We start from the raw sequence: 12,185 nt of genomic DNA, 5'->3' as shown, positions 1-12,185 counted from the left end.
TGAAAGCCTCCAGGGACGTGGACAGCGCAGCCCTGCTGGGAAACCTGTTCCAGGACACTCTTGGTAATTCGCTGTTCATTACCACCTGGCACTTAGAGCAGGCAGAGGTGGTCAGAGGTAAAGGCGTGCCATCATTCTCTCACTCTCCGAGACCCGTTTTGTTTAGGAGGCAGTGTACGTAATGACCCCACAAGCCTGGGACACTTCTACACGGCGCTCCCTGCCATGAAGAGGTGGGTGCAAGGCATGAGGACCTGCTTTGTCCTCTTTTGGGGGTAGGTGTGGGGCAAGCAAAGCCATCCTGCCGATCAGGGGGGTGAGAACCAGTCCAACCCCTTCATTCCCTGGTTTTCCCTGACCTTTTTGCCACAGTCGCATCTAAGTGATGGAGTAAGGACTGTGGTGCTCCCGGGCTGTCCTCCTTTCTCACCGGTAATCTATACATCTGTCCCGGCTGAAATAGTCTGCCCTGGATTGGTGGTGTGGTAGCTGTCACTGCGGTTAATAGCAGGGCTGAGCCTTGGTGTCTGCTGTTCGCAGAAGTCATTCTTGCCATTTGCCTTCAGACAGGGGGTTGGGACATGGGGACGTTGTAGCACCTCATTCGGTACCCAAGATCCCCAGTGTAAGCCTTCAGAGAGGTGGGCACCTCCCAAAGCCTCAGCTGGGGATGGAAAGCAAAGCCTCGCTGGGCAGGATGCAGCCCAGGAGGTGCCTATTGGACTCCCGATGCATTTGCATTTTCTAATCTGCTGCCTAAAGCATTATCTTGCTTGTTCAGACAAGTCATTCACCACTCAGGAGCATGTGGGAAAATAACCCAGTGAGTATAACCAGAGGAAAATAAATGATTGTGTGGTTGGCCATTTGGAGCTGAAGTAGCTTGGGATTTTTTTTTCTTTTAGCAACACCCTGAAAAAAATGCAGTGTGAATGGGTGTGAAATATAAAGAGAGTCTGCTTCCTTCTCACATAGGCATACATCCAAAAAAAGGAAAAAGTAAATATACAGACAGCTACTCCTAAATGCTTTGGTAGGTCTTTAGAGGATCCAAAGGCTCAGTGTGTTTGACTGGTAGGACATTGGATCTTCTCCCTTCAAATTGGCTTTGAGTGCAAGGGAAGTCTCTGACATGGAAGAGAGGAGAAGCCGCAGTGATCACCTGGGGTGTTTCAGTTGCGCTGCTCAGTCACACAGAGTCTCCTTCTCCTCTTGATTCTTCATTTGTATTTGAAGAGAGGACCGCAGATGTAATGTGAGTATGGAGGGGCAAACCGTGTCCTGTGGTAGAGGCAGCAGTATGAGGCTGCAGTGGGTCAGATCTGAAAAGGGGCTGATGTTTGTTACCGGGGCAGGGAAAGAAGAAAAAGTGTGTCCAGGCTAAGGTAATTCTGAATTCCTGCCTATTAAAAAAGCAGAGTTATTTTGCTCCTGTGAGATGTAAACTGGATTTCACAGCTACTGTTTGCTGTTGCTATTTAAGAGATGGCAGCAAAACCGAACAAGGTAATGTCTTCTGCTGCAATAGAAATGCCAGTGTAAATAATTTATTTGCTAATTGGTAGACATTGCTCTAATGACAGAGATCTTTAACAACAGGTTATTTGTATCCTATCAAACCCTGTATTCTAGAGGTGGCTATTTCCCTTCTTTGGGTGTTAATGCAGTTGTGTGGATTAATCACATTGTAATGCAGCCGAACAGCTCTGTCCCTGCTTGACTCAGGGAGCAGAGGCTTTTTGGCTTAATACATGCATGAGAAAAATCACATCCAAGTTTTACAAAGTATATTTTGGAAATAAAGGCTGAAGTTTAATTAAAAAACCAAACAAAACACTTCTTTTCCCCCAGTAAATGAGGTTATGCAGCCTGATTGCCTAGCCCATCTGTTGCCGTTCATAAGTATCTTATTTTTTTAAAGGGCAATACTAAATGGTATTATGTAGTTATCTACTTTTGTATGCCTCTTGGCTTGTCAAGCACTGTCATTATATCGACCGCTGTTCTTAAAACAGGATTTTGGTTAAAATAGTATATACCTGCCATCTGGTTGAAAAATGTGAGCTTCCTACACAACTAAGAGGAGTTGTACTGCAGTATTAGGAATAGCTCGTGTTCTCTTGAAAATAGCAGCTGATGGCAGATTGCAGAAATCAGCCAGTTATCAGTTGTCATTAAGCTATTTGGTATCTGACGCACGTGGAAAACATGCTATTTATGAGCATGCATTTTTGTTATAGAACTATTCCTCTTTTTTTTCCTTTTCTTTTTTTTTTTTTTTCCCCTTCCCTTTACTCCTTTAAATGTGTTGGACTGGACTGGAAAGCAAAGTCCCCCTTAATATCCAGAGAATAGATGTGCTGCAAACTGAAGGTGTGCCAGACTGCGTGTAACATTGCTGCTATCAAAAAGTGGTCTGAGAAGGGTGTAGAAATAAATTTGGTGTTCCCATGCTGTAGAACTATAGGTGTCTAAAGAGAAATGACACCTACAAAGAGCCCAGGAAACAGAAATACATGAAACCAACCGGTAGAAGATTGCACAACTAGAAATTGTAATGGAAAAGATGCATTTTACTTCAATATGTGTTTGCATTTCTGCTAGGAGAAAAGAAGTTGAGTCATAGGATCAACTAAAGCAGAAACACTGAAGACATAATTATTTGCTAAACCTGGGCAAGGCACCAAAGACTGTCAGAGCTATAGGCTAGTCACTAACATGAAAGCTTAATGCTAACCACTAAACAAGGATTCATGTACAACGCAGGGCAGAGGACACTGCTGGAGAAGGCAGTGAGGCATGGTGATGCTATGACCTGTTCCCTTGTAATACATTTTGAGGTAAATGATGATTACAGAAAACGAGGCAGAAGCAGTCTGCTGGAAAAGAGGTTTAAGTAGTACTTCTATGAGTGGAAACGTGAACAAAAAGAGCAGTCAAAATAGGATGGGATGCTGTAGGCTATTAATTTTACTCAGAGATGGTATGAGGAGGTATCATTTTCATGTGGGCTGGGAGTTAGATCATGATTAATCTGCTTCAGTGACACTGAGATCTTGTGAGCGCATCCTGCAAGATTTTTGGTCAAAAATGCTATAAATAATAGCTGATTATTCTCACAAGATTTCGATTGTATTAAACCAGAAATGTTTTAAGAACTACCAGGAGTTTGTTGTCCCCACTGGCAACCCCCACAATCTCTTCTCTTGTATAAGGGTTGACTGGAGAATTAAGGACTTTGCTCTTTTGGCTTCACCACAATCTTGGTAAGCTTTGAATCTGTTGGGTTTGAATCTGAATCTAAATCTGAATCCTCTTGGCTATTCAAATGACGTCTGAGATTCTGGTTGTGAAAGGTCTCTAGTCATTTTGCTTTTAAAAGTTACTTCACCCACAACCATCTATCCACAATGAAAATGCATTCAGCTTCATAATTACAAGTTTTAGGGTGTTACAGTCATCAGAGGTATGTTCTAACAGAAAATTGGGTAGCAAAGGTGTAGGTCAGAGGTTGTGGTTTGTTCATTGGCTTTTCCTCACCAGAGGAGTATTTGGAAATTTTATTATGGAGACTAATCACATCTCCCTTGCTTCAGGCTTTTGGAGATCTTCTTAGGCCATCAAAGCAGCTTTGTCAATCTCAGCATTTTGGCAACATTGCAACTACCTTGGCCATAAAAAGACTTGAAGCTGGTGCAGAGAGCACTCCCTGCAGAGGAAGGTTTGCAGGAGTGAGTAGTGCCCAGGAGCAGGAGTTGTGTGCACACACGCCAGCTCCATGCGCTTTCCTGCTAACTGTGCTGGTGTTCCCAGTGAAAAGCCGCGGTCTGCAGGTGCTGCGGAGAGGCCTTCTGCTGGCACACAGGGAAGGCTGGCAGAGGAGGGGAACAGAGACCCTTGCAGGGTGAAAAATGCAGATGTTTGACGGTTCAGGGCGGTTTGGCAGAAAATGTATCTTCCTCTCCACTTCCCAGACAACGTACAGTTATTTGCAATTCCTAGCTGCTTATTCTCTAATTTAGTTGCTAACCACTGATCTGCCCTGGTATGCTCCTCCTCCCCTCCCAGCCACCAGCTCTCCCTGCTTGCTCACTTGCTCGCCAGCCGACGGGAGCAAATTTGCTGCCTGGTTTGGTCCCCTTTGGCTCAGCCTTCGCAGGTCATTTCAGCTTCCCCACCCTGGCAAAAGGTTAGTGAAAGCCCATTTATACGCCTCTCTTTCTTCAGTTTGTAACTTTTTCGTGTGTTTGTCTGCACTAATACAGGTCCAGCAGATGGCTAATAAAAAAAAAAAGAAAAAAAAAATCAAGTAATCTGTTTGTCTTGTGTGTGTGAGTTTGCAGAGAAAATGGGGAGGGAGAACAAGCACTCATAGGTCAAAAGTAGCTGTGTAGGCAATTTATTGAAGGACTGAACACAGTATGGTGTTTTACTTCTCACATTTAAGACAAAAAAGTGTTAAAAACACTGATTATAGTTGAAGAAAGCATTTTTAAGTGTACAAAAACCTGTAAAGGCGTTCAGGAGTGGTGCATGGTAATTAGGTATCGGTGTGAGAAGCAGGCAGCATCCAGGAAGGCAAGGATGTTTCTCAAAAGAGCTCAATGGTTTTGCAAGTGTGTAACAAGGTTTTCCTTTCTCTATACTAGAGGCAGATGCCAGTAATACTGGATATGGTGGTGTGTTACTCCTAGCATCTGTGTAAGGAGGTTGGAAAATGATGTAAGAACATGGTAGCAAAAAGCAGTTGCTTTTTCAGGTGGGTTCTGAGAGTATTGCGTGCCCAAATGAATTCATTCTGTCAGGTGTACATGTGGGAACTTACTCTCGGCAGTCCTGAACTGCCAAACTTTTCCCAGCAGAAACTTGTCTTGGAAATGAGCTTTCTGGGACGTCGTCCTCGTGCCATTCTCAGGTTAATTGTTCCAGGTCAATTTTTCTTAGGGAAGCTTAAGTAATTTTCTCACCTTCGCAAGTTATGACCTCTTTGCGTCAGTGGGGAATCTGGTAACACCCATATTTAGGCCACCAAATGCACTGTGCTCTGAACGATTTTTTATTTTTTTTTTCCTTTTTTTAGGGGAAGCAGGAGGTGGGGGAAAGGAACTCTAGAACTGGTTTTGTTTGCAGTAGCGTATGTATTGCCTTTTGCTTAGGGCAGCATCTTTTCTTTGACTCAGGAAGTTCTGCTGTTACCAAGAGAGAGCTAGAAAGTGAAAATTTTCCTACCATGGCCTACATCCCTTGAGAAAACTTGAGGTGTGCCAGAAAATACATACTCTGTCTGACCACACAGCCTTCAAAGCAGCAGCAGCCAGAACGGCTCTGGGATTGCCTAGGAAATTGCGAGATGAAGGAGAGCTTCCCAGCATATACCCGAAGTACCTTGCTGAAGGGCACCAGCTGATAAAAGAGTTTCTCATCTTCCAGCTGGGAATTGCCCAGGAGCACCCTCCAGGCCCTGCATTTAGTGCTGGGGAGGCAACTCTCTCTTGTTCCTGCTTCCTCCCAGAGTAACCACAGCCTTTCCCTATCATCTGATGTTGCTCAAGAGGAGAACATATGTACTGACGTTCAGGATCAAGTTCAACAGGCAACGTCCAATGTAACCTGTCTAATCTGAAGATTTTTTTGGTACAGTTTTAAGTTTTTAATGAGTGTCATGTAGTAGTTACTGGTGCCAACAAGCACTCTGCATATATATTACTGAGTATATTACACAGAAGATTAGTGTTTCGGCTTAAGATGAAAAAAGAAGAAAGAATAACTTTTAAAGTCTGTAAACTAGGCACAAAGTACTCTTCGTGGCAGAAGCGGTAGAGGTAACACGAGATTAGCCTTCAGTGTTGAGGCCCATCAGGGCAGTATGTTCTGGAATAATGGCTTTCCACAATGTAAGAAAGCAGATATTTAGGGTTGTACATGTATAGTGTAGGGCACGCGTATGCGTGTAATTAATAGCCTTTCTGTTTTCCTTAAGACACCTTAGGAATTTATGTGCTAAAATCTAAAATTAAAAGCTCTGAAGGAAAGCTCTCACAGCTCAAGAAATGGCAGATTTATAATTTCTGGTACAACCTTAAGTTTTTTGATGTTCTCCTGCATCTGGGTTATGGTGGACAAAGACTTTTTCGGGATATGTGATTGGGCCTTGCTGTCTCTGTAGTAGAACATATATGACATTTCTCTGTTTCCGTGATCACAGAATCTCTTTGAGGGAAGGATGTGTTGCTGTTGTCATTTTACAGCTGAGAGCAGGAGAGAATATATGACCACATACTGTGTTTTTCCCCAGGATTTCTGCTTCATACTAGCTACACAGTAGGTGTATGAGGGAAAATACGGTGAGAGCCACTTGAATCTGGGCTGTTATACTGGGAAGGGTGTCCTATGGCAATGCACTTGTGGCATTATTGCATTGTCTCAAGTGTTTATACATCTTCTCACCAAGTGGATATCTTTGTAAGAAGATATGGAGAGAGCTGGAAACGCACATGCTTTACCTGAAATTATGTAAGGATCCTTGTTAAACACCTTCTTTTTGCTGTAGGGGAGACTCATTTCATGACCATGGTTATTATGTGCAAAAATAATGGTTGTGAACTACTCATTGTGCCCTGCTGAAGAGGATGGTTCTGGTGGATGGGGTTCCCGTGGGCTCAAGAGGCAATGGGCCCGTGTCTTTGTGATCCGTACCGTTCTGTGTGAGAGCGAGCTATTTCTGCTGTAGGTAAAATAAAGATTTAACATAGAGCTTTAAAAGAGCAATGTCCTTTGGACTTTTTCATCATGAAAATATAATTAAGATTTGTTGTTGACTACAGGAAAGATGCAGGCTTTCACACATACAAGTGGTGCATTACATTACCTTCTGAAGTAGCAAGCAGAAGCCCACACAGTACTGCACTTGAGGACTGATTTGGGTTGCCCTTGGATCAAGGTCTTGTCTAGATTAAAGGCTCAGACTGAGTTATGTGAGGTGCTGCAACTGTGTGCATACTCTTCGCTCATGACAAATGCAAGGTTATTTGACTTATTTTACATCTCAGGTAAAAGCCCTGGGGCTAATAGCACAGAGATAATGTTCAGCTGATGCCTGGTAGCTTCATTATGAATTGGCTGTTGAGAAAAAAGCGGGAGTGTCAGTATATATGCTGCTGGGTTGGCTCCATCATGCTGACCGCTCCCAGCTGCAGCCCTACTTAGTGATGAAATGCAGCTTAGCTCATTTTAAACAGGAACAGGCTGAGTCCAACCAGCCAACACAGATCTAAAGCAGACCTGCCAAATGCTTGAGGCTTGCCTGATGTGTGATGCCTCTCAGCCCTGCTTTAAATGGGTATCTGGCATCATCGTCATGTTATTCCCATAGGGCAGCAGAGACGCTGTGCATTCAGAAGGACAAGCCAGCTGGGGCGGCTTGTGACCACGGAGCAGAGCCCCAAGCAGCTTGTCTCACTTTATCCAAAGTCAGGGGGACTTGTAGGAATCATGTCAGTTTTTTGTTTAAGAACAGTGTGGAGACCTTGAATGTTTCATGTTTCATGTAAAATAAGATGCCTTACATTTTCATGTCTGTGTATGCGTGTGACATGCCTGTTTCATACAACGTGTATGCATGCAAATAACTTTTTTTTTATTACCTAACTTCCTTGAACAGGTTTTAATCTTGATCAACTTTGTTGAATTTGATTTTGAGGAAAATGCTAATAAACTAGTTAAAATGCACAAGCTTTGCTTCTGGAAAATATTTCTAGTTCATGAAATGGATCAGAATTCATACTCGGCTGCAAGAGAATTTCTGTTAATCTTCTTAAAGGCAGCAAATAAGCTTTCAGAATCAGATTAAATATTTGTATTCCACATTAGGAGACCTCCTTGGTTCTGTCTGACAATCAATAAATCCTCTTCAGGCTTGCGGTTCCTCCAGTCTGCATTTACCTGTTTCATGTTGTGTGTGAAGGACCTTTTATAGACTGTTAATGCACATTTATTTGGAAGATGAAAATTACATCAGAGGCTTGACCTTCCCTAATGTTTGTTTGTCTTTGTTTTGGTTCTTTTAGCTAAGAGTAGGGAGAGATGGGCACTTCCAGCTCACCTGAGTTTAGGAGGAGAGGCAAGGGCAATGTGTACACCATGTCCCACTGAGCTATTTAGCTGTCATGAGGGTCTCGTGATTAAATCTCAGCTGAGGGTGCTGCATGCTCGCCCCAGCCAGCCGCCCGGCGCCTCGGCTCACTCTCAGCATGAATTTCCCACTGTGTAGATGTGGGAGGTGGGTTGACAACTTCCTTGCAGACAGAACACAGGATGCTAGATGGGAAGAGAGAGTGAAAAAACATCTGCTCTAAGCTGGTATTGAAGATGTCTGCATAATTTATTAGTATTTTTAGGAAACAAGAGTAATTAAGGAAATAAATATTTGTCATACATACAACATACCGTATTGTTTAATATCAAATGATGTCATTGTTCAGCAGTGCTTTCGCCTATTACCTCTGTATGCAGCAGAGGGCACTACATGGTGCTTAGCTTTTAAAATACAGCAAAATTCTGCATTTTTTTTTCTTCATTACCCAGAGAGCTGCCTGAAGAATGCTTTTTGTGTGTCTGCGATACCATCTAGTACTTTTTTGTGTGCCTCTGTCAGATTCTTTCCATTGTGTCTTCATAAAATCTGGAGAGATGGCCCATCCAAGGGCAGTCTTCAGCAGTTTTACATGTTTTGAAAAGAAATCAAATGTTATATTCATTTTCTTAGTCCATTGGCAGTCATCCCTGTCACTGTGACTCCTCATAAGTTTCCAGGCACAATCATGATGAAACTGGGGAAGACCTAGACAGATCCCTCATCCTGCAATGACGATGTAGGTGAACTCCTAGAAAAACAGGGTTAGAGTTTGAAGAATTTGCCCACCTAGAGAAACCACTGCAAGATTGGAGACTGAAGTATTTTCATGATTTCTACAGGCGCGATATTTTGCGCAATGCCATAACCACTTTTCCACAGAAAAAATAATCTAAAATAACTTTTCTGGAAGCTCTCTGATATAAAACCTGTGTGGGATGGTTCATTACAAGTTTCATAACCCTAGACTAAAAAGTAGTTTATATCACTACCATCTCTTGAGTACATTCAACTCGCCTGGTTCAAAAATAAATTAAAATAAAGCAAGAGTTCATTAAATGCAACACATCAGGTATGAAAACATTCTTCACAGTAAGAGATAAGGAGATGAACTGTTTCTTCTCTGAAGAAAGAGCTTATTGTGGTCAGCCTTTGTCATGCATGTTTGCGCATGCAACCTTGGTTATAAATTCCAGTATTCAATAATGCCACTACTGAATTCTTTCTATATTGAGAGCGATGCTATCCTCAAAAAATAAAACTGTTTGAAGTGCCCAGTAGCCACTATCCCACCAAATCAGGCAAGGTCAATTATGTTGTATAAATCTGTGCTGGTATATAAAGGCAACATAATCATAAGGTGCAATGACATGATGCTTCAGCTTCTAGCCATAATGCATCATGTGATACACTTTAAAGGTGTTGCTCATCCAGGTACTGCTTGTCATAGCCAAAATAATTTGGGGGGGAAATGAAAGTGAAGGGAGCTGGGCTCAAAAGAAAGAGGAGGTGATTCTTCATGCCAGAGGGAGTAACCTGCAAGACTTCTGGCTGGACGATGCTGTGGGTGCAAGAAGTTTACATCGGGAGTAAAAGTGACAGGGAGACTGGGTAAGCCTTTGGGAGACAGGTCTCATGGAGACTACTTGATAGAGGAATCACAGCAGGCACAACAAATCCCTTGAGCTGAAAATGGGGGGAGCCACAGAGATTATTAGGAGGAGGTATGAATGCCGCCTTATTCTTCCCTCGCTGAGCACTGCTGGCCTCTTCAGGAGGCTGAATATTGCGCTAGATGTGTATTGGGGATTGCTGGGGCCTTTCTTCTATTTTAATGGTCTTATAATTCAAATTTTAAAAAATGAAGCTGTTGAAAGCAGTTCTTGTGCGAATGAATCATAAATGTAAAGCAGTTTCAGGTGCCTGACAAACTGCATTCATTGCTTGGCTATCAGAATATAAATCATAGTAATAAACCCACACCCGTGGAAGATTTCTGCTGTATTTATTCAGATGGCTTTCAAGCCCCACTTAAGAATGTGTTTTTCTAAATGTTTTCAAATGCTACCTTCTCATATTTTGTTTGTTGAATAGCTTACTAAAATGGTATGAACTGAATAATAATTGCAATATTAATATTTCCTCCCCCTGACGTCCCATATTCTGTTGCTTCCACTAATAGATCTCAAATTTGCAGGATGTTAGAATAGTAAGGTGAATAGTTGTTTTCTTTAATGTCTTATCCTGAGAGTAAAGGTGTTTGAGCAGGTTACAAATGCTATCTGCTATTCAAGTGACCAAAACATAGAATTCTGACTAAATTAATGTGCGTTCATTGCAGGAGTCCTGTGGCCACGGTAGTAAGTCCAGTCTTGTCTTCTATCAGAAAGGCAGCCAGTCCTGGCAGGGAATTACGGCTGCACGTCCCACACTCACTGCATCTCCATGCAGCAGAGTATTGCTGGCATCAAAGGCATGGCTCGGCATCTTTGAAGGGAGTCTTTCATTTAGTCGCAGTGTAATCTTCCTAACCCTGTGTCGATGGGTTTTACTGAGCAGGCGGAGCCCATCCCATCGCGGCTGCGGCTCACGCAGGGCTTTGCACAGGAAGATGAGGTGCACCAGCCTACTGGTGGCACATTCCCTTGCCCGAGCAGGGCTCGTCTTCCCCACGTCTGCCAGGGATAGCCAGGAGCAGAGCTGTGTGTGGCAACACCAGGGGGTACCAAGATGCTGTGGATGCCTAGAGCCTGCGGGAGCTGGCTTCTGGTGGGGGGCACATGCCGGATTTTTGCCAGGCTCTGGAGGAACAGCTTTTCCCTTGGCTGGGTTTTGCTGTGGCTGGCTGGCCTGCCTGGGCTTGGGAGAGCACTCAGAAGTGCATGCTCCAGGGTTTGATCTATATTGCTTTAATCATCCCAAACAAGCCAGTCCTGTCCACACGCAAATAGTCAGTAAGTGTCAGTAAGTCGAACTGTGTCATCCTTTTGTGTTTCATTTAACAATTCAATATTTTTCTTAGTTTGGCAACTGCTGTGTCTTACGAGAATCAGAAACAACCCGCTTGCTTGGAGTTGGCCCTTTTGCTTATTTGGGTATACGGTTTCAGATAAGCATCAGTATTTCAAATCCTTCTGCTTTCCTCTTCTTTGTAGCTCTGAGCAGAAAGTGCCGGTGATGGGACTGGTGGGATGGTCTAGAGGTACTCAAGGCATGCCCGCTGGGAACTGGGCTGAGGCGGGGCAGAACGAGTTTTCAGATGTAAGCTGATCTCAGCACGGGCCTGGGGCTGGTGGGGCTTCCTCTTACAGGTGAAAGATTTTGGTGTGGTAATGAGCCCTGCAAGGAGGCTCTGTTCTTCTTCCTACCTTAAATCACTGCTACATTAAAAGTATGTTCCTTTTTTCCTATGCCATTCTTCCCATGTGAAACGAAACTGTTTTATCATAAGGTTGAGCAAAAAAATAAAATCCTTTAAATTATTTTTTTTTAGGGGACATTGTACAGATAGTTTAGCATTAAAGATAAATGAAAGATTGGGATCATTTCTATCTGTGTGTCTCAAAAGCTATCCTGTACTTCTACCTATGTTTGTCAGTTTAGGGAAAGCTGACATACAGCCCACAGATAATACGTGCATGAGGAACATCTTTTTGATCTCTTGTTAGGATGCAGGGTTGGCACTGGGAGATGCAACTGCTGTCCCTAACTCTGCTCCCTGCGTGGTGCTGGGTGAGCTCCCTGGGATGCTGTGGTGAGCAAGCCGTGCACTGGAGTGTTCCCCTTTTAAGACTGTCAGTTGGAGTCTGCTGGGAACTGATTTTTCTCCTTGTTTTTTTCTGGGATGCTGAAGCCCAGTGAGAGCCAAGAGACCACATTTGCGGTTGTGGGACTTTGGACTTCTGTGAAAAATAAATTTTAAAACATCATCCTCTTCACTATGAAAGATGAGGCAAGTGAAATCACTGGACAGCTTTTAAAACTAGAAAGTACTAGATTGTGTGCCTCTGTCTAACTAGCTGTCATATCTCCAGAGTGTTGGGAGGCTATTTCA

Source organism: Gavia stellata, chromosome 5, assembly GCF_030936135.1.
Source record: "Gavia stellata isolate bGavSte3 chromosome 5, bGavSte3.hap2, whole genome shotgun sequence".
Lineage (NCBI taxonomy): Eukaryota > Metazoa > Chordata > Aves > Gaviiformes > Gaviidae > Gavia > Gavia stellata.
This window is presented reverse-complemented; position numbering follows the sequence as displayed.